The sequence below is a fragment of the Lathamus discolor genome, chromosome 2, assembly GCF_037157495.1.
Source record: "Lathamus discolor isolate bLatDis1 chromosome 2, bLatDis1.hap1, whole genome shotgun sequence".
Taxonomy (NCBI): domain Eukaryota; kingdom Metazoa; phylum Chordata; class Aves; order Psittaciformes; family Psittacidae; genus Lathamus; species Lathamus discolor.
Genome location: NC_088885.1, coordinates 83,691,471 through 83,715,063, shown reverse-complemented (window position 1 = coordinate 83,715,063; position 23,593 = coordinate 83,691,471). Strand labels below are relative to the sequence as shown.

The 23,593-nt window shown below is 39.3% G+C and overlaps 1 long non-coding RNA gene across 1 annotated transcript in view; it reads left to right on the top strand.

Moving 5' to 3' along the window:
* Positions 1–7,557, top strand: part of LOC136009281 (uncharacterized) — a 66,377-nt gene extending 58,820 nt beyond the window's left edge. Inside the window, exons 4-5 of the long non-coding RNA XR_010610460.1 lie at positions 3,007–3,231; positions 7,219–7,557. This is a non-coding gene — a long non-coding RNA (uncharacterized LOC136009281). The remainder of the gene's footprint in view (positions 1–3,006; positions 3,232–7,218) is intronic.
* The last annotated feature ends 16,036 nt before the right edge of the window (positions 7,558–23,593 follow it).

Sequence of the window (23,593 nt, the reverse complement as noted above, 5' to 3'; positions counted from 1 at the left end):
TGACTTCTGACTCTTGGAATGATCTAGACTGGAAGTGCTGGGGAATGGTTGGTTGAAGGTCTTTTCCAACCTGGTTGATGGCATAACTCCATGATGACCTGCAGTTCCAATTTTAGTTAGGTTTAGGTTTGGTTTTTGAAAGTTCTTGGGAGTGGAATGTACCTTCTTTGTGTTTTCCTAATCATTTTCTTCAGCCCACACAGACAGGAGAGCCTGTAATCAGAACCTGAATTTGAGAAGAAAGGGATGACATGTTGTTGCCCTTCCCCACTAAAATGGTCACCAGTAGTTCAAATATTACAGCATTTCCATTTCTTCCTTGCTCTTCCCTTCTCTTTTGCCTGTACTCACTGCCTGTTGGTTTTGTTTTGTTGGGGTTTTTTTCCTGCCTCTTTTTCTTCCCCAAATCCTTCTTCTTTTCTTAGTCCCTTGCCCGGCCTGGACATTTAACTTTCAGTTTTGAATTCCAGCCTCTCCTGTTTTTAACAGTCCTTATGTCATGTCAGTTCTCCCTACCATCAGCCTTCCAGACACTGTCAGAAGAAGATTCCAGGTATTGTTAGCTCTGGGATCTAGGAAGTGGTGTTGGTGTCAGAGAGGTAAGCCCCATCTCTCCTGGGAAAACTAGAATGACTGACGTGATATTGTCTTTCCAAGCCACTAGCATGCAGCAGCTTCACTGCAATGCAATAGCAGTGTTTAGAATATATGATGTATGGCTTAGTAAAGAGAGATAGCCTAAATGGAAAGAGTACTTGGAAATCTTTCAAGCCAAGTTTTGAATTTCAGGTTTTTCAAAAACTTCATAAATTCCTTCCCTAAAATTCAGAGATTTAACTTTTTAGTTACAGTTTGCATAGTACATATTTAGTTTTGGTACCTATGTTTTACTGAGAAATCTGCTGTGCTTCTTTTTCTAGGAAACATTTTGATCCCTATGCTCCTATAAATATTTGCTGTCTATACCAGATATCTCTGCTGGGTTTTCTCATGACTTTCAAAGAATTCTGAGTAGGCATCAGTGCAGTTACTTTATGATCTATAGGAGAAGTTATTAGTGCTGTTTCCAGCGTAACAGGGTCCTACTTTAACTGTAGGACTGACATACCTTTAACAATCCTGAGGTTTTTTCTTAGCATTTTAAATACTAGATTGTTGATGTAGCTTTTGTCAATTTTAATATAGGAAGTATTTCTTGGGATAGCCTCACTGTATTAACTAGAGGAAAGAGAATGTTCTTTCTGTCTTGAACGTGAAGTATGTGCTGTACTAAATAACCTGTATGTATGCAGAGTGGCTTTTTATCTTTCAACCAAGCCTTCTGTTCATTGTTTTCTTTTCAACCAAGACTTCTGTTCAGTCTAGCGCTTGCATTACCAAGAGTATCCACTTTCCCTTTTCCCAAGCCTTGCAGCTTAACCACAGAGCAGACTGTTTTCCAAGAGTGTAAGTGCTTGAACGCGTTGCAGCTACTAGTGATAAATTATCTTTCCCATGAAGACATAGAGGGAAGGAGGTCAGCATAATTACTTGTGTCCTATGGTTAGTGTCCTCAGAGTGGGCTAAGCTGAAGGAAGGTCATGAGGACTTAAAAGCCTCACAGAAGGTCAGATGGCAAACTTGACTATGATCCATGTTTTATCTTTGCATGACACCACTTTCCCTTGACCAGGAAGCACAAGTTCATTACAGACATTTGATTTTTCTATCTGTTCTGTCAGTGTAAGAACGATGTTCCTTTTTTAGAAAGCTTTATTTTTCTTGGCTTAGATTTGAGGTTAGGTTTACAAAAACAATAAGCTTCTCTGTTTTTATGATAGTTATAAATATAGAATTGACTATTCATAAATCTAAATAAGGCTGTAAAATACAACCTGATTGTAAAATAAAGAATGGAATGGATTCTTAGTTTAAGCATATGGTCTTCATTTCATGTGTGCTTACATCCCATAATCCACACAAAAAAAGCTCAGCTGACCCATTGTAAATGATTCAGGTTAATTCCACCCTTTTGCGTTAAATACCCTCAGTGCCTCAGTGTGACACACGGTAAAAATCTACCTACTTAACAGTTACTGGGAAGAAGTATGCTCATGAGAAAGGCCCCAGTTTTGATTTAATCACTGTTGACAGAAGTCATTATCAATACTTTCTGAAGTTTGCTGATTGTTAATGCAAGCCAGCAGGTTAAGATGCCTACATCCTGATGCAGCCACAATATGGGAGGTTAGAGGACTCCTCACTACTCTGTGGTGGGACCTCGTGTGACTGAGGGTAGAGGCTATGTCACCAATACCAGATATTCTTGTGTTCACTTTTAAGGTTTTGAATATTTAGACTGGTATTCATGACAGATCTATATCCCCCTTCACCATACAGTAGATTACTGGACATATAATTCAGTGATAAAGAAGTCTGAAGTTAGGGTTTCATACTTCTCCTGTGATCCTGAGACAAGGGTTCTTCTTGCCTTCTAATACACCCAGAACACAGTTTTCTCTAGCAGAAATGTGGAATAACAGTCTTTATTTCCTTCAGTAGAATTTGGCATGTCACATCATATGTGTACTGACTTGTAAGCTCTCAAATGCAAGATTTAATGCATTGCAATGTGTTTTAATGATTTTAGAGTACATCAGGTTATGGAGGTTGGTAGCCAGTCTGGACTTAAAGTTGCAAATTGCTTTTATTAATTGTAAAGTTTCATTTCATTGTTCTGTGCTCCTGCCCTGAAATACGGGTATGCTTTTAAAAACAGCCTAAATTTGCTTGATGAACTGCACCCTAATTATTCCAGTAGCTGCATAAAACAGCCTCACAACCAGGGTAAGAAGTCTTTCAAGCCTTCAGCAGGTCTTATTAAATCTAGCTACCTACAAAAGAAAAATGAGATTGTGAGCTGCATACTTAGTTGTTTCTGTGTTTTGAGAAGATATTGCATCAACAGTGTAAAGATCAGATCAATCAAGTTTCCCTCTGTCTTCTTTTTACTGTTTATTGTTTCAGTCCTGTTAAAGGCCTGTGATTCTGTGACAACCCATCCCTGGTAGAAGGCCACTGTAGTGAGCCTGCACTTCTTGGCAGATCGACTGTGTGGAATTCCCAGCTTAACACGGAGGGATGTACGCAATGAAAGTCTTATACAAGAACAGAGACAGCTTTTGTCACAACCCTTAAAACCATCTAATCCCAAAAGAAGATAGGGCGTGGACCAGCTGCAAACTCCTCTGAGTAAGTATGAGACAGTGGGGATGCTCACTCTCTCTAGAGAGGCATGAATTATGCTTCCTTCTGGCTACATTCACAACCTATACCCAATACTGAGCTTTCAGGTTCAGGTACCCTCTCACTTGCAGTCACCCTGATTCTGAGGTTTTTTTTGATTTTCTGATGTATGATGGCACAGTCACAAGAAGATACATGAAGTTTGATCTGTGACCCAGTGTCCTGAGCTTTCTTTTTGCAAACATGGGTGTGTTCCCTATTTTGTGTTTCCTGTTTTGTGGAAAATGAGCTCAAGTCCTCTATCTGCTGGTGGGTGCCATATGCCCCACATCATTTTTGTAAGAGATGTCTGTCTCTGGGACCACATGGCAAGGAAAGGGAGTTAACCTGTTGCTTCTCTTGGCATGTGCTTTTTGCTGTGAATTTCTTTCCAAGGCACGTGAGGCATGACTGTTTTTGTGCTCTGGGATTCAGTTGCTTCAAAGGCATGATGATACTCACTATAGTTAATGCTGAGTCCCTCATCTTTCTCTATTTTATATCTTAGAACCAACAATACTGGTCGGTTCTGCATACTTTCCTCATATCCATAAAACATGTTTTTCTCTGTCACAGAAATATGTATTATTCTTCCAGGAGATATTCTGCTGGAATATTCCCAGTCATGCCATGACAGACTAAAGCAAACATCACTCAGCTGGAAACTCACTAAACTTGGGCAGTTTGTTTTTTGTCTGGAAAGCACCTGTTATTTGGTGTACATCTCACACAGAAGTAATTTTACTAACCATTAATTTACTGCTGCTATAAAACATCTAAACTTACTCCCTTTTACATAGATGTGTAGCACCAGCGTTTGGTTACAGGTTGACACCAGGCAATACCTACAGTAATTATAAATTGTCTCTAAGCCCTAGAATTGATTATTTTACCTTTCCCTGCAAAGTTTGCTCCTGCTTTGCAATGCCCATCCAGACATTCATACATGCATTTGGGGAGCTCAGCTGCAGAATCTGGGCTAAGTTCTGTTTCATATGCATATATATACGCACACATAGAATAATTAATATTTTAGTGAAGAAGTGCTTAATAGTTAAAAATGTTTAAGTTATGTAGCTTTCTGTTTCGTACAAGTGTGTATCATCCCAGCCAGAATGGACAAAATATTAAGGTTCTTCTATAGGAAAGTAAATTTGGAGTTTATAGTCACTGAAATAATTTAAACAGAAATACTGATGTATGGTAGTAAAAAAGGATGCCATGAATTTGCAATGACCTAAGAAGGTTGTGGTGTTGGACTCATATGTCCTAAGATTAAGATGGTGAGAATCCCCGACCCATCCCCAAAACTGAATCTAATCAGTACTGCTAAAACTATTTGGCAGTCAACTCCTGCTTTCAGGTTGCTTTCCAGCCTTCTGGCAGCTGTGTCTTCTCTTCATCCAAACCCATGAAAAAGACCTGTAATTCACTGGCAAGCTTGTTAAATTATTTACATGTGTAACTTGGGGTACTTGAAAGGTAATGTTATAGACATGCAATTAGCCTAGGTGATAACATAATCCATCATGCTCAGTGTTTCCCAGGGTAAACTTTTTCTTTCAGTTTTCTATAGTTTTTTTGTAGTTCTGTAGTTTTTTGCTAAGCTTTAACAGTTTGCAATTTTCCATTCTGGAAATCTGTTTCTAGTGGACCTGGGTGTGGGGAAATGGGCTGAAACTTATTTGCTGAAGACTAAACAATGTCGAAGAACAAAGGAGACGATATCTTGCCCTTAAAGTTTAGCAGCTTTGTATTTTGAAGAAATGATATTTAATAGGAGGCTACCTTTGTATTAAGTATCCTTCTGCTCATCTAAGGAGGATAAAAAAAATCCCAATTTGATTAAGAACTAAGACCTTTAAATATACTAAGAAAATTGCAACTGAATCAAGAGCAGGCATTTACAAAAGTGTGGTGATAGCAAAAGTGAAGTGATAATATTTCATATGTCCACAACATAGTTTACTAGATTTGGAATTACTATACTTTATGAAATACAATGAGAATATGAGCACTGATTGTTAACTGGTGCTTACAATGTTGATATGGTTGTACCTTGTCTTTTCCTTTGGAAGGTGGGGATAATTCCACTGCAGGCTATGGATACAAATTAATTTTCATGAGCCACTTGTGTTCTAGTAATAGTATTCTATCCTGTATGAAAAATAAACAGATAATCATATCCTTCAGTAAATACAGCCCAAGGCAGTGCATTGAACAGCAAGAAAAAAACAGTATGTCGAGTAACTACTCTATAAACGAATACTGGTCACCCATGGCTGGTCTGGTGAGCATCCTATGGAAAACACACTCAGTGGATATAATGCAATACAGTACCATATATACATATGTGTGTATATATAGATATAAAAATATGTAGGAAAACATAGGAAAAAATAGATTAAGATAGATTTTACAACCACATTGCAAAATTTTAAAATGCTGTTTACAGATGAACATAGATGCACATACTGCAGAAACATGGGTACATACCTTTTCAAAGAGAAAAATTCCAAAGATAAAATACATATTTTTTTTTATATAGCCATTTAAATGCTCTTTAAATTTGTCTCTAAAATTACTAACTGGGTTAAATTTGAAACAAAATTCAACTGTAGGTTTATTTTCTTCTGGGAATAAAACATGAACAAACTGTATAACTGCTGGTAGAGTCTGAATTTCAATCACTTGCCAAATGATCCTAGGACAGATGCTTCTAATAATGATGAAGTGAGTACTCCATTAATTAGAACACACTTGTGCTCTCATTAGACAAGCAGTGTTTAAAATATTCCCACTGCTTCACATTGTCACGCATGCATGCTGACCATTAACATGTTCATTAACAATCTGTATTATAGGCAGGGTTCTGCTTTGGCTGTAAGAGATCTGAGCTGCTATTCCTGCAATTTCTCTGCTGCTCAAGGTTTATTCTAAGCCTAAATTTAACATTTCTTTTTTGTGAAAATTCACTTTAGTGCAACATCCAAACTGATAACAGTAACCAAGAATGTGTCTGATTTTAGAGCTGGAGTTTTGACAATATTTGTGCTGGAAGCAAGCTTCTGTTCCTCTGGCTTATGCATTACTGAACTTTGTTTTTCTTTTGTGGCTGGAACATAAAGTTCATGAATTGGTAAGGTTTGGGAACACCTGAGTCTTTTCAGCTTTTGAGAGAGAAACATTTTTAGATCAAAAAAGTTTCTTTATTTCCACTGCTAATAACTCATCTAGAAATTTTAGTATTATCTTGTAGTTTCAGGTTAAATTAATAAACATTTATTGATATTGCTTTGATCTTTTGGGGGAGTTATTTTTAGCAAGTAAAAGAAATTGTTATTATAATCTTAGACGCAAGAATGCTTGTTCTTTTAATGAACGTGTATTTTCTTTAGTGTTCTGAGTGTCTTGTAAAAATTTCTCAACATTCATGTTTCAGTAATACAGTGCTTAGCATTCACTTTCTAGGCCCAGCATTTGTACTGAGTTAATAGACCATGACAGTCATTTTTGGCTAATAAACCCAATTAAAATAATGTAATTAAAAAAATAAATTGCTTACTGAATCATAAATATTCATAGTGATATTTGGAAAAGTGAAAATTTTGGAAAGATGAGATAGAGCTAAATAAATTTTTAAACTGATACTATTAAACATTAGATTCCCTGGAAGTTCTCAAATGATCTTCTTTCAATTTTCCCACAGTAATAACATGGTTTTATACAATGAAAGAAACTGCTGGGTTTGGGCCCATAGGGATGGTACCCTGGTGAAAGCATACAAAAAATTCAGTTTCTGTTGTTTGGAGTGGGTGAATCTGCAAAATATCTTAGTGCATATTATGCGATTTGGTATTATGTGATGGCTGCACTTTCACATTTAAAAACAAATAGAAATGTTTCCTAGTATTCTGTTCTGAGAAGTAGTAAAATTGGTGTCTGGATTTTCAGATTTCAGGTTTGTCAGATTGGTTGAAGCCAAGAGAAAGCTGATGGTCACTTCTGGTGGGTCTGCCCAGGGTGCAGTTGGAGTGATTAGCAGCATGCAACAGTAACTGCTGAGGGAAGAAACATATTGAAGATGGGGTTTTATCATATTTCTACAGTACTGTTAATGGCAACTTGCATTTCATGACATAGCTCTGAAAAGTACAGCATGGTTCCAATACTGAAAAGACAGCTACTGGCTTCTGGCAGGGCTTACTGACTTCAGTTATGCTCCACACAGCCCCTCATCCATGTGGATTTACCAGCTTATAGAAGGGGATTTAAAGTACATGCTTCTCACTTGTTTGTCTTCTGAAAACCCATAAAAAGGAGAAAGTTATTCAGAGGTACTCAGATACTGGCAAGATCATAATTTTCTTTATAGTGTGTTCTGCAGTTCCCTACACATGTCAAAGATGGGCACAAGAATCAGAGCAATGGTGCAGCGAGTTGTCAACAAATGGCTTTTGGTGCTTGTCTTAAATGATGCTGACCTCAGTATATTAAAAAAGAAATCAGCCCTGCTGCTTCCTTCCAATAAAAGGAAGAAGGCAGGGGGCATGCACATTCTGTGCAGTTCTTCTGCTAATTAGAGGTTTGAAGGAACTGTACATGAAAAGCTCCCCACTGAGCTTACCAAATTCTGTGTAGCAGCCTTATTATATAGTATTAGTGTTAAATGTCCATTTTCTCTCATGCCTTCATGCTGGTAGATGAAGACTTACTGTTTGGGCTTCTTATGTTGGCATGATTGCACAGAGTGCTAAGGGAAGACAAAAATCCTTTTTAAATGAACTCAGGGCAAGAAAAATCTATTCCAGTTCCTTAGTGCTTGGGACTATATTGGAATGTGTTGTTGTGGCTTCAGCAATAGTTAAGTAAAACTACCATGGAAAATTTTAGCTGCCTATGGGACTCTTGATCAAGCAAAACCTATGATGTGTTTTCTCCCATCTTCCCTGCTGTTTTGTGGAAAGGAAGAAGAAGGTATGGGGAACTAAGAGAGCAGTCTCCAAGATATACTTCTGATAGGGTTACAGCTTAAGGATACTTGAGGATTTCTTTGCTTTGATAAATAAGCCAATTGCTTTGTCTGCAAGTTTTCAAGTGCTTTACTTTCCCCATATATTTACACAGATTTTGATGTGTACATGTATGGGGCCTGGTTGCTTGAAATACTTGTATGAAGCAGATAGCCTTCTTGCATTGTGATTTACTAATTGGATTGTATAACCAGAATATTTAGTGTGAGATAATGTTAATAGTGCAAGACATGTATAGCAATACAATAGAAGTCTGAAAAAGTTGATATATGCTTTTGTTTACTTCCTCTGGATTCTTGTGGAATTTTTGGCATAAGCGTTTTGGTGTAACAGAAGCTACAAACTAGATTTGATAAATATGCTGCAGAAAGTAACACTGCTGTGTTACTGCATTGTTAGAATATTTGTTATATAAAAGGTCAATATTTAGACACTGTCTTTAAAGGAGAACCTGAGGAAAAGACAACTCTGAACAGTGCTTGTTCTGAGCCATTGTTTTTGTTTCGCTAGTACTTGCAATAGAGAAAAGAGGTTTATTACTACAGGAAATTCAAGAGCATTTGCGCTGTTGAGCACCTACTACTTGTATTTTCAAAGGTGATCACAGATTTTTGATTTACACTTAGGAGCTGCCAACCTGGTTTTCTTGGGAACCACTGGCCATGAAAGCCCATGAAGAACACAGGTTCTCATCCTGGCCTCATTTATTCTCTTAGCAGACCCTATGATGTAACCTGGCATTTTAATTGATTTAGGGTGTGAGTATGAGGCTGCGCTGCCTCACATCCCGAGTCAATTCAAATCTGTTTAATTGCTCACCTCCTGACAACCTGTGTCAGCCAGGTCATTGCCAACCCCCATCAGCAGGTGGCTTATGACTGCCTATGTTGCCCATAAAGCCAATGCTTCACGTAGGTAATTCAGAGCCATCTCCTGCCCCTGTTTCACATGCATTTTCATTTACCTCTGCTGCTGAGTGCATTTTGATGGGGACTTTTCAAGCCTGTTGGGCTTGAAAAAAAATTCAATGTCACTTCTAATCACAAGGAAAATTTAAATCCATTTTGACTTCTGAAATATTTCTTCTCTATGTCCCACTCAATGCCTATATTGCCATAAATTGGCAGAGTGTGCCTTATTTGTCTGTCGCTGTTTGCACTTAGCCTCTAAGTAAAACAGTTGGGGCTGTTCTTGACAATTTTCACCACCTCCATCTTTCTTTGAAGGCATTTCTTTAATCTCTCCACTTGTGATTATTTTAGCCTCTTTACCTTTTCTTTTCCTTCCTGATATGAGTCAATTCAGCTAGACCTGGGCTGAATGGACTCCAATTTTACCCATTAGGCCCAGGAAATTTCTAGTTCAGATGACAATGTGGCTCTTGAGATTGTTTTGGAATGGGATTTCTTCTCAGAAGATGTTCAGTGTTACTGCAGGATAAATGTACCTATTGTTAAGAATTAGAACAAGATTTCTTTGTGAATAATCGTATGCTTGGGAAATGCTTTGTTTCTGTATGTTTGCAATATGCCCTTTTAATTCCCTTCAGTCTCTAAAACCTCTGAGAGCTGAATACTGAGCATAATGGGGGGATATATGCACTGCCCTAAAAGATACTTCCACATTTAAAAGTTTCATTGTAAGCTTTTGGTGCATATGTAAACTCATGCAATGAATTTAAGCACATACTATTTTATAAAATACACCAGAGTTTGGGAAACAAATTTGGTTTTGGTGATGCAGTTATGAGGCCTGAAAGGAACCAGACGTGGTCCTTTGGTCCTGAGACAAGTTTGCACTGCTGATGTTTGAGAAGAACACATTCCCTAGATAACTCTATTGATAACATTAATGTTAGTCCCTTAACTTAGTCAATTACCTCTCAAAGCTAAACCAGTTAGTTATATCATCACAGTATCATTTAGTTTTCTTTATAAAGTCTTTTCCATCCTCTGTAAAAGCCAACTTGCATCTTACAACTAAGGTACTTAAATGACCTGCCTTTTGCATTTTATTTCAATGAAATTTCTGTGCAATATGAACTTTCAGTTTCCATTTAACAGTGGAAACGCCAACACCTCATAAAGGTTAACACTTGTCAGTCTGTAAATGAAATCAAGCTCCATTATTATATTATCTATACCTGTGAAAGGGGAAATAATTCACTATAATTGTTTCTCTATTACCATTACAGTGAATATAGTCCATAAATAGTCTCCATATGGCATCAGGGTATTTTTACCAATGTCCTGCAATCTGCAATTCATTTTTCCAGGTGATGTCTGTTTTAAAATTACATGTAATTTTCAGTATTACACCCATGGTATAGGAAACTTCTTTAAATTAACGGTTTAAAAGTACATGGACCATAACCACTTTTACAGTTCCTTTTTCTAGGGGCATATGCGTTCCCACTCGGACACTAAGTAATAGTTTCTCAGACTGACAAAGGGATTGACATTGTAATATATTTCTAAAGTTACAGAGTTACAGTAGGAAATTTTAGGATACTAACCCAAAACAGTAGCCTGAAAGTTAAGGAAGAAATGAGCCATGTAGACACACTGAGGTTTTTCCTCAGCTGTGACTATTATGAATTCCTTAAGACAGAGATCTCTTAGGTTAGAAATGAACACAGTGCTCCCTAATCTCCTTCACTATTGAATTTTGGACTCAAGGAAAGCCAGTCTTCATATTTCCTTTTATTTTTTCCTTGTTGAGGCTTTTAAAAAAACTTGCCCCTAATCTGCTGTAATTTAAGACCTTCGTAATGATAATTTTAAGAGGCTGTTTATCTTTCAAAATATTTAGCTATTCTGTTCATCCTGCTTGAATTTGAAGTCACTTAAGATAATATCCTGAGAGTGTTTTCAGAAAGTTTCATATCTGAAGATGAAGGCTAATCTGTACATAAAAGCTGATGCATGCTGCCATTTGCTCCCTTATCTTCCTTCTGCCTCCTCTCTCTCGCAGTGGCCTCTCCGGTGCTCCTGGCAAACTGGAGACAAGTAACATAAGATGCTAGGTTTCTAAAGGATGCTTAATATTTCTTTCTTCTCAGCTGAATTGCTTCATATACAGGATGTTTGCTTGTACAAATAATTCAGCAAGAGCATTTAGAGAAAGGAAAAAAAATCAGTTAACTAATGAGGTAAAGTTGGCCAGAGCAATAGCTCTGAAGACAAATGGTAGAAAAGGATTGTCTTTTCCAGGTTATCCTAAATGCTGAATGAGGATTATGCTGTTGTTTCCAAGCTTCTGACATCCTTCAAATTGTAGTGATAAGTTTAAACTCCTACTGGTATCCTTTTGGGAAAAGCTGTCAATGAAATGTGAGCTACCAATCCAAAATGATAGTATATTCTGAAGCTGGGAGCAGAGTTAAATTAACATCATGGCTAAAAGACAGATATGATAATCTTTTCTGTTGCTCATTTTTTCGCAGTTGAGGCATTTGCTTCTTAATTACATTTGACTTGTATGCATAAATAACTCTGCAAGGTTAATACATTCTTTTCTAGTAAGTATCTGGACACTTTTCCACTCAAAACTACTCAATGTTCTCATAAAGCCCCTTTCCTCTCCCTTCTCCCTTCCCTCTGCCATTCAAAATGCCCTAGGATATTGTTCAGAGAGCAAAGGCATCTGTGTATTCACAGGCATTGAGATTAGGCAATAGCTTCCAGATTTAAAGCCCTGCAATGCTGGCTTTCAGTTGATAAATACAAACCTTCCAGTTTGGTATTTCAGTCCAGATTCAGAAGACGTGCCTTTGCACTGCTACAGCTTTATTGCAAATTTTAACAGTAGTGATGGAAGAGTACTAATTCTAAAGACAACCAGCATTTGCCATACAGTCGTAAGAATTGTACAGATGGACCAACAATATCAACTAGACCACTCTTCCTTCTCAGAGCAGCACCGACAAGTCTAGTCAGGGTCATGTCCGGTTGGGATTTGACTGTCTCCAAGGACAGGGACTCCTGCAACACCACGACCTCCTATGAGCAAGTGCATCAGGCCTATAGGGAGGTTTTGGTGTGTGTGTGGAGACCAGCAGGGTGGGCAGAAGGGGCAGCCCTTGTGAGGAGAGGCCGGGATCCAGCAGCCCCACCGCAGGGCACCACTGAGCCCTTCAACCACAGGCGGGCGCCTCGGGGAAAGCCTGGGTAAGGAAGGGCAAAGGGTGCCCAGCAGCCGGGGCTGAGGGGAACCGGGAGAGAAACAGCCCTGCGAGCCCCGAGGGCAGAGCGGGAGGAGGGCAGGAGGGGCTCCGAGCTGCTGGCACAGGCAGTCCCCACCACGTTGCTATCTGTATTTGGTGGAATACAGCAAAGTTATTAACTTTTTATTCCTGCCTATTTTATTTATATATTTTATTTATATATTTATATATATATTTATATATTTATATATTTATATATTTTATTTATATATTTATATATATGCCTATTTTATTTATATATTTATTTATATATTTTATTTATACCTGTTTAAGGCCTAGGTTCTCCTTAGACAAACTCCGCAGGTGCTTATTTTCTCTCTTCGGTGGGTGTCTTGTCTAGAAAAGTACCTGACCTAAATGTAACAGCTAAGGAGTAATCTGTGCCACTTGAATACCTATGGACAGTAATTCCCAATCTTACTTTGTAACATGCATTCCCATGCAGAAATGCAGAGGTACGAGCTTCAGTGATATTTGTGCTGTATGATGACTGATCAGGCAAATTCCACCTTTTTTTCACTGTCTTTTTAAGTGATGGCTGTTTACATTTATATCATGCTGTCTAATTTTTTGCCTTTTCTGAGAAATTAGTTGAAAGCTGTAAACAATAGTAACAGGTAACCCATGGAGGAGAAAGGATTTTCTGTTTAAAAACAGACAACATGAATGTTAATTTTGACACTAAAGTATATTTCTGGCAAAGCAAATTAGCTCAAATGCTGTTTTGTTTTTCTTTAGTAGTGTACTTAGACATCTTAATCCCATCCTTCATATTGTCAAACAATATCTGGAAGAAGCCTAATAAACACGGAAATACTTCAAACATTTTATTTTTTTGAATAACAGTGTTAATTTTGGGCCAGCTCGGGGGTAGGTTCTATTGTGAAGAAATCATCAGTATAAATAGTGATTTTTTTAATTATTTTTTAATATGTGTTCTATCTGTATCATTCCCCTGTCAGCTCTGTCTGAGGTTCATAGAAAAAAGATGGCTGATTACTGCTGGAGTTCTGAGAGGAAAATCACCAGTTTCACAGGGCTGTATTTCCATGATTTAAGTAGGCATTTTGCACTGAAGTCTTCGTGACAGCTATCGTTTCCTCACCACCCCATCTTCTAAACTTTGAGCAACTGAAAGTCCCATTCAAACTGAGCTGAGGCTGCCCAGCTGTGCAGAAGTGGTTATGTGGGATCACCTGTCTGCCTCCACCTGGTTGTGGTATGAAACTGCAGTCAAGCATGCCCTGGATGGCTCCTGAGCCATGTACCATCTCATCTGCTTCAAGGCTTGCAGATGTAGCAGGCTGGTGGACTCAGCAGCTGCATCCAGCCTGTGTCTTTCAGGAGCTGAAGAGAATGTATGCACCATGATTTTTGTGATGAAATAGAGCAGATAAAGAATTGTTAGTTACATTTTTACACTCTCAGTTACCGTGACTAAACAGTTTTAGGAACCTTTCAAGCGTGCTCTTGTGTGTGGGTTTTTGGTTTCCTCTTCTGGTTTGGGGTATTTGCATACAGCACAAGGAATGCTGTATGTTTTTTTCCATGTGTGGTTGGGGTCCTAGTCACCTCAGTTCTGGCATGATACAAGTGTAATTGAACAAACAAACCCCTCCTACCTTGAGATTGGCTTAGTATAGTTTCTTCAGGGCCAGTGCAGTGGTGCACAGTGCACTGTGCATCAGTGCAGGATTTATGACAGAGAATTCCATTTAAAACATCACAACACCCTGCATTATAAGCTGTGCTTGCTACCACCTGCTCCCCACCTGCACAGACTCAGTGAACTTGGATGTACAGCTGATAGAAAATGCTTAATCTCAAAAATGTAAGTCTGCATCCAGTACTGAATGTAATAAGAACCTTCAAAACAAGACGTGTTTTCAACCTCCTTTGTTTGCGGTGAAGTGGATGTGTGAAGCCCTTGGCATAGGGTTTGATATCTTTACCTGTGGTGTCTCACACAACTTGATAGGCTCACTCAAGCAGTAAGGTAGATGTAATCTAGTAGTAGAGGTTGACTTCTGTTCACATGCACTCATACCCCCGACTGGAAGTCTGAGAAAACCCGCATCCCACTCATGAGCTAAAATTGCATATCCTGCATTGTTTGTTGATCAAGGCAAGGAAACTTTGCAGTCCTCCAGTTGTTTCAGGTCCAAGTCCAATCCAGCTGCTACAGTCAAAAATACAGGTATCTGTGTAAATAAAAGGTAAATGTGCTTTATAGTGCAAGTCAAGAAAGATTAAATGAGAAGTTCCTTGCTACAATTGTGTCACATTTTTCTGTTATTGAAGGATATATTCCTTATTTTCCCCTAGGAAACCTCTCTGTAGATTGCTTTTTCCCATCTTTTTTCCCATTTCATGCTCTTGGTTGCATGAGAGGTGCAATTTGATGCTTGTCTCACTATCACTATTTTTTGTTAATAATTACGTTTATTCAAATGTAACAGTGTGTGGTTGCAAACAAGACCTTCCAGTACCTTTTCTCGATCTTGTGAAATCTAATGACCTGCGTGTGTTCTTCTTTCAATTCAGTTGTCTCACTCCCCATGTTGTGGGGACAGAGAACTGATCCCGCTGATCTGACAGCAAGCAGTATTTATAACTACATAACCTGGCTTTGTGGCTCTGCTGAATCCTTTGTGTCAGGGAGGCTGATACAAAGGATTGTTTTGCCCTTTCCTGCACTCCATTTACAACACTGATGCTTTTGTCTGTGCTTTCAGTCTCTTGCCTCTTTCTTCCTATCAGTTAGTTTTGGTCCTGTGGTCCCATAGTTCAGACTCAAGTATTGTCCTTCTCTGTAGCCCTACATCCAATGTCAGAACTCCTTCCAGTTCTCTTTCAATTCTTAACCATGAGCGTTAAATACGAAAAATGGATTAAGTCTCAGCATTTAAAAAAAAAAAAAAATAAAGGCATGTTTCTTTTTTATTAAAATAACAAACAAACAAACAAACAAAAAAAGGGTGTGTGTGGGATGGGGGCATAAACCCCATCTGTTCTCAGACCAGACTGCTTCTTTCTGTTGCTGTTCCCACTATTTCCATTGATCACCCACTGCTTTTTTTCTTCTCCCCCCTTTTCCTGTGCAGGATGCCAAGCACACTGGAAGGAAGGAGAAGGAGGAATAGTGATAGCATTAACTAGGATACAAATAGGGCAAATGCTTTACAGAAATGATAAAAAAAAAATATTTCAAAGACAGTTATGTGCACAGAGATCTGAGTTAACAGAACATCTTATCATGTCTCAAACTTATAGTAAGCTATGCAAAGTCACAGGAACTGTTCGTAGGCATAAAGCCTGGATAAAGTTCACTTGCTGAATTAACAATCCGAGTTCTCTTCCCTATTGAAGTAAAACAATACTCTCTGTAAATGATAAAATAAAATAACCCAAAAAGGAAACTTAGTAGGAACAATGAGTACTTTATATCTTGCTCCCCCTCCCCTTCTTTCTTCCCTTAAATTGGCAGGATCCTTCAGGAATGGAAAACATACCTTAACATTAACTAGCATACATGAAAGGTTTCCTTACAATTTCTGCTGTTAGTAATCTTAGAGACAAACTTTGAAAGGGTCTTAAACTCATGCATGCATACAAAGTTCATGCTCACCTTGCTGATGGTTAAGTGTTTCAATGAGTTTTCAATGTCTTAGCAGACAAGATGCTGCTAAGAGAAACAAACCAAACAAAACCAAACACAACAAACAGTTTTGCATATAAATAAGTTAGATAACTATGCAGTTGCAAAGATTATTCTTTCTTATTTTTTATTGAAGAGCTGTGTGGACACAGCCCTGAACAATGTACTCTAGGTAACCTTGCATGGGCAGGGAGGTTGGACTAGATGACCTCCAGTGGTCCCTTCAAACCTCAACCATTCTGTGTACATATACCTTTGCTCGTGTGAAACTGAGGAACTTAAAAACTATGGCCTTGAAGGATATTTTTAAAGTAGCTATTCAACTTGGATCCAGTTTTGTATGCATAATTATATACATACATGGCCTGATGTTATCTGACACAGTTTTTGTTGCCAAGGGACACATTCCATTATTTGTAACACACACTAGTATAAGTCTGCTATGCCTAATCTTGGATTTACATTCTGCAGTGCTTGAGAACCCTTGCTATGGAGGAGGAGACTGCTGTGTTAGGCTCTGTACAGATGGAGGACAAGTACATGTTTCCTGCTCCCAAGAGCAACCCTCCATGACCTATTTGGGTGCCTGATAGCATTATTTTTTTAACTTTGTTGCACCTTAGACTTGGGAGGGTTTTTCTCAAACATCAGCTAAGCATGTTGCTTTCTTTGTACGTTGCTGAAAATGCCCTGTTTAAGAGGTTTTTCATATTGTAAACCCAAGCCTTGTTCTTAGTAATAAAAAGCTTTCATAATATTTTGGTCTGCCTCATCAAGAAAACTTCTGGAAAAATTCAATGTATGCAAAATAGTTAAGGGGTGTTGCTGCTATTGTAACTATTGTTGTTAGTATGTGTGAGAGTGTTGAATGAAGCACAGAATGAGTTTGTTTTCATTTTGCGATTGGATTGTTAAAGCTTAAACTTGATGTGTTCATGAAGCTTAAAACTATCATAGTTGAGCATATGGATAGCCAGAAGGTACCAGTGCTCATATTTACAGTAAAAATTGAGAGTGAAGAGGCACTAATGAATCTGTGGAGTACTTGAGTTAAGGAGAGAAGGAAGGTGTATACAGGAACAGTAACACCACTCTAAAGCAGTGAGCTTGGTGACTTCGCAGCCTCTTTGGGCAATCTGTTCCACTCCTTCACTGTTGCCATACGCATTTCACAGTTCTCTTGTTTCTGTTTATGCTCATTGCTTCCCATCCTCCACACCACTGAAGAGCCAGACTCCATCTTCTTGCTGACCTCCTTGTACATATTGCAAAAATTGTACTAGGTACCTCCAAAGCCTCTGTTCTGGTTGAAAAAACCCTGGTCCCTCAGCTCTTCTCACAGAACAATGTTCCAGTCTCCAAACACAACTCACTTCAGTTTGTTGATGTCTGTTCTGGACCAGAGACCCAAAATCAGGCACAGCTGATGGTTGAAAACAAAATCATAGAGGTGACAAGCAGAGGGAGAGAATCCCTCCCCATTATGTCCTGGCTGTGACCCCTTTAACACATCCCAGGATGCTGCTGTCCATCACTGCAGCCAGCGCACGCTGCTGGCTCATTCCCAGGTTATGCCTGCCCAGGCGTCTGGGTCTCTTCCCACATTACTGCTCCCAGCCGGGCAGGGGCCAGCCTGTGTCTTTACACCAGGGCTTCCCACTCAGGGCCAACATCTGATATCTGTCCTTATTTTAGAAACCAATAAAGTTTGAGTAGACTCAGTGAAATTTACATGCAATTACTGTATCATTCCTGTAACTTTTGCTTATCAAATCATCATGATTCTAGGTGTATTAAAATGTTATATAGGAAACTACAGAGATTTTATAATGTCATCCTATCTGTGTTGTGCTACTTAATTAATATTGATCAATCCTTAAAATTCAGATTAAATAAAAAAGAAAAGCTAGAAAACCTAAGCAGGAGGCAGAAAAGTGTGATAGTGAGGTGAGACTGAGAGCTGAAATACAGATCCAGAGTTGCAGCTGACCATACCCAAGGTCCAGACAAATGCAAATGATGCATGTGGAAATGCAAAAGCAGGTGGGGTTACATTCTTGGCACAGGTTTCCTTTCTGCTCATGAATTTTCAACTGTTTGCTTAAAGAGGATGTTTCTTGAACACCCGTATATCAATATGCATCAGTTTGCTACTGTAGTCTAAAGGGCGTCAGGCCACAGAAAAGTGATGAGCAGAGACAGTGAAGTTCTATAGAACCTGCTATAGACATGAATCTAGTGTTATCTCCTTCAAAACCTCTTACAGGATTTTTGTTGTTGTTTCTTTCTTTCTTTAATCAGTCTCCAGATCCTATTAAACAGGAACAAAAAGAGGAAGAGGAAGTACACGGTATCTGCTTTCTACAAAGCAGACTGTATTTATTTGTTTAAGTGAGACAGAATATCAATGTCTTCAGTGTTTCTTAAAAGCAGATTTAAGCAAATCAGCCAGGCAACCAGCCAGGCAGAGTGTGCATTTTTAGGCACTGAATCAAAGACAGTGTCAAGACATATTAAGCTGAGTGCCTAGAAACAATATATATGAGATTTTAAAATAGAATACTGAAAGATCATCTTGCCATGGCTGTGGCTGATAATTTGATACAGGAAGAAGAGAAATTGCATTGTAAGCCATAAAATGGTGATAAAAATGCTTTGAAATACTGAGCTAATACAGTAACTAGGGCTGGATGCCATCTGATGCTACGTCTCAGACACTTCACAGTCATGTGTTGCCTGAATTTAGTCTTTAAAGAAGCAGATTCAAACCATCACCTTCCCAGAAAAAGTGTAGTTTCTTAATTATTGTGCTGAAAACTTGATTAAATTATTGTATATCTCAGTAGGAGATTGCTTTATATTACCAAGATGGAACAACTATGTTGATTTTCCCCTTTGTTTTAATATGTGTGTGCAGCAGTACAAATGAAGCATAGCACCCACAAAATATCATTTATATGATAACTGATTTTGTTCTCAACCTTGACTGCTGAGATGGAAGCAGTGTTTTCCTCAGCTTTGAGAAAAGCAACATTCATAGGTAAAGTTTAATGGTTTTCATGGAAAGATGAAACAAGTTTCCTTTTCCTTTTTACTCAGCACGTTGTCACTAATAACATAATACTTATACCGGTTGAATAATATATCTTTTATCTAACGTACTTTTCAAGGCATACTAGCATTCACAGAGGGAGGTTAGTCTCGGTAGATGGTGCTGTTGTGTCTTAAACGACTTCTGGGGCGAGCCGCAAACACTGCCCTAGGCAGTAGGTTCTGCCTCTGGAGTGATTAGAGATAGCCTTAAATAAGTTGGGGGTTTTGTTGTTGGTTTTTTAAATAAAGAATGGGCAGAAACGATCTGTTGAGGTCGTATGTAGCTGTAAAACCTCTACCGAAATTAAAAAAGCTACAAAGTAGGTCATATAGTTTAAGAGTGAAATGGACTCTGTGAGATGAATAACTGCACTACTAAGTCAGGGAATAAATATTTAGGTGTCTACTGAATTATTTGTGCTTATGGCCTTTATTACCAGTAAAAAGATACAACCGTGTCTTATCTGTATTGCATTGCACTTTCCCTCAGTCTATTTGAATGACAACTCTTGCACAGGTTACGTAAAAAAGGAAGTTGCACAGAAGGGTTCTGCTAGTAAGTGCATGAAAACAGTACTGTGCTGCACTGGAGTTGCCTGTTGTTCCTTCAGTACCTGATATGCAGAAATCAAACCATCATATTTTCTTTCAGGCCTGAAACAATGTGTGTCAGCAAACATTAGACTCATTTCTCCCCCTCAGCTTTTATTAGAAGCATTTCCTCTCTGGGATCTCTGGATTTTAATAGTGCAACAGGCTAGTGGCACAGTCTGAGAGCAGCTCTGGTCACTTCTGTTATGTTCCCCAAAGCTATTTTTGGCTTGTGCACAGCAGATAGCAATTCCTGGATCCCAGTTCTGCTGAGACAGCTGGGCCCTTACAGTCTGTTTACACTTGAGAGCTGTGCTGCTGAGAGACTGAGGACAGTAAGAAATATAGGCTCTCTCAGGATAGTGGGAGGTAAGGCGGCCCTGAGATGGTGGAAAACTAGGGCAGCATTAACTTACAGCCCAGGTCTGGGCCAGTCTTAGCCACATAAGTAGCCTACATGAAGGATAAACTGAAGGGATTTGATGTGTTTAATGAGCAGCAGCATCTCTTTTAAACAAATAGATGTAATTAAGGTAGCAGGCCGATGCCCCACAGCATGCTTCCAGATGGCAGCATGAGCTTTAGGCCAGGGTTTCCTTATGGTTTGGTGGTTTTTTTTTTTTTGTTTGTTTGTTTTTTTTTTTTTTTTGTAGGCAATGCCTGGAGCAAAAGAAGCCAAGTTACTGTGGTGACCTAATGCAGGATGGATGGAGATCACAAACACAAAGCATCCCTTTTGTCAAGTCCCTCCCGCACATCTTTCACATCCTGATGAGTTGATAAAGCTGAGCTGAGTTGCCTTAGATACTTGGTTTACTCCTCAAAGACATAAAATAGTTGGGTTTATGTCACACCTGTCTGACTACCACCCTCTGTCATTAAATCATCTCTTTGCTATATGCTATTAAGCACACTCAATCTCTTTAAACATTTTTCTTAAGGCCAGAGAGGATGGTTTCAGAGAGATGGATTCAGACAGAGAGAACACTGAAAACTGTAGACTTAGCTGGTACCCTCAAACTATAAAGAGAATTTGTTGTTGTGATGCGTAATAATTTGCACGGGAGGAGTGATGACATGAGATTTTTTTTTTCTTATTACATATTTAACATATCCTATAATTCTTATGACTCTTATAAAACCACAAACAAATGTATAGCTTGTGGCAGGAGAAGTATGTGGACATGCAGACATGATATTAACCTGAACACTTTATTTCTTAAGTAGCTTACATTTTTATGGAGAAAAGCTGCTTTACAACCCATTTAGATGAAGATTAACTTGTTTAATGTTTAGCTTCTTTCCCAGTACAGCAGTGAGTGAATTCTATTTAGTCTGAGAGGAATGCAAGAGCTCTTGTAAGTGTTTTGACTGAATTTGAATATTGCTAATGATAAGGGACAGAGACTCTTGAAAATGAGTCCAAACAGCCAGCTGTTTACATAATAGTTGAATCACTTGGTTGGACTACTATATCCTTATCTACACATGCATAAGACTATTCCAGCCTTCTCAAAGGTCTTAGGAGCCTGGATCCCAGCCTCTAAGCTCTATAAAAGACTGAATACACTTAATTGGCAGCTGAAATGAGACTAGCCACAAACATTACAGGATTTATAAATAGATGATTGAATCTAAGTCTGGGTGTAGCACATCTCAAAGCCTCAAAGAAGACTCTGGGCTGTATTACATTCACAAGTTTTATAGGAAGCCTGATGACATAAAGCAGCTTGCAAGTAAACCAAGTTTGCACAGTCTTACATCTATTGGTAAAGCTGGCAACTCTCACTGATTTCTGTAAGACCCAATGCACCTCCAAGGTATCTACGACTGATCACCTCAGTTAGGGAATGAAACTGTTCTGACTTTAGGCAATTATTCTCTGTGCCTAAGAGAGCCTTTCTAGAGGGGTGCTGTGCTCCTTGGGCTCTTGCATGGTGTTTTAGTTCATAGAATCGTAGAATCATAGAATAGTTAGGGTTGGAAAGGACCGTAAGATCATCTATTTCCAACACCCCCACCATGGCCAGGGACACCTCACACTAAACCATCCCACACAAGGCTTCGTCCAACCTGGCCTTGAACACTGCCAGGGATGGAGCACTCACAACCTCCCTGGGCAACCGATTCCAGTGTCTCACCACCCTAACAGGAAAGAACTTCCTCCTTGTATCCAATCTAAACTTCCCCTGTTTAAGTTTCAACCCATTACCCCTTGTCCTGTCACTACAGTCCCTAGTGAAGAGTCCCTCCCCAGCATCCCTATAGGCCCCCTTCAGGTACTGGAAGGCTGCTATTAGGTCCCCACGCAGCCTTCTCTTCTCCAGGCTGAACAGCCCCAACTTCCTCAGCCTATCTTCATACGGGAGGTGCTCCAGTCCCCTGATCATCCTCGTGGCCCTCCTCTGGACTTGTTCCAGCAGTTCCATGTCCTTTTTATGTTGAGGACACCAGAACTGCACACAATACTCCCGGTGAGGTCTCACAAGAGCAGAGTAGAGGGGCAGGATCACCTCCTTCAACCTGCTGGTCACACTCCTTTTGATGCAGCCCAGGATACGGTTGGCTTTCTGGGCTGCAAGCGCACACTGCCGGCTCATGTTCATTTTCTCATCTACCAGCACCCCCAAGTCCTTCTCTGCAGGGCCGTTCTGAATCTCTTCTTTGCCCAATCTGTAGCCGTGCCTGGGATTGCTCCGACCCAGGTGTAGGACCTTGCACTTGTCATGGTTGAACTTCATGAGGTTGGTATCAGCGCACCTCACAAGCGTGCTGAGGTCCCTCTGGATGGCATCCCTTCCCTCCAGCGTATCAACCGGACCATACAGCTTGGTGTCATTGGCAAACTTGCTGAGGGCGCACTCAATCCCACTGCTTATGCTTGTGATTGCTCTGCTTGCACCCCTCAGCTACAGACACAGAAGTTGAGTAGGACAGATGAGATTTCTTGAACTAGAGTAATTTTCATTTTATTTGCTGAATGGGAGATGGACTTCTTCCTCCATTTAAATTTTTGCAATTTTGGAGTATTTCTGCAGGATTTTCTGATACAAACTGCTAAGCACCATGCTAGGACCTACTCTTAAGGACCAACCCCATCAAATGTCAGTTGAAGGCAATCTTATCTACAGCTGTTACTCTGCCTAAAATTTGTGACCTCAAAGAAGAAAACAGGAAGAAGCAGATGTCTGCCTGCAGGAGGTTATGCCACTATTAGGAGCTACCAGCTTCTAAGAATAGGTTTCTACTATCAAATACTTTGCTTCATGAAGAGCAGTGGCAGTCTGAGCTCCACTCCGAGACTTCATGAAGGATGCTTCTGCCTAATAACCTAGTCCATGCGTGCTATTTCTAGACAGTCATGACCATCCCATGACAGTTCTTGTTTCCTGCATAAGGAAAAACCCAGACTGGAATACTTTGCAAATTTCTGCTGAGTCAGTTGATAACCTAGGTAGCTTTTCCTTGGGATGTCATGTTTCTTTGTCAGCTGTGTTCAACATCTGTTGCGCTGTTGTTACTCTGGTGGCTTGATGAGAAGGCAAATGTCAGTATTGCCTTTGTGGGTGTCCTCTGTGAACACTGCAAACAACACTGCAGTGAGCAACTGGAGCTGTCCTTTCAGTTAGCTAACAAGATTTGTTAAATGCCTAAGGAATTGTCATAGAAGGCAAGCAGCAGCCCTGAGGTATTTAAAACTAAATTTAGTTCTAAACCATGTAATTGAAT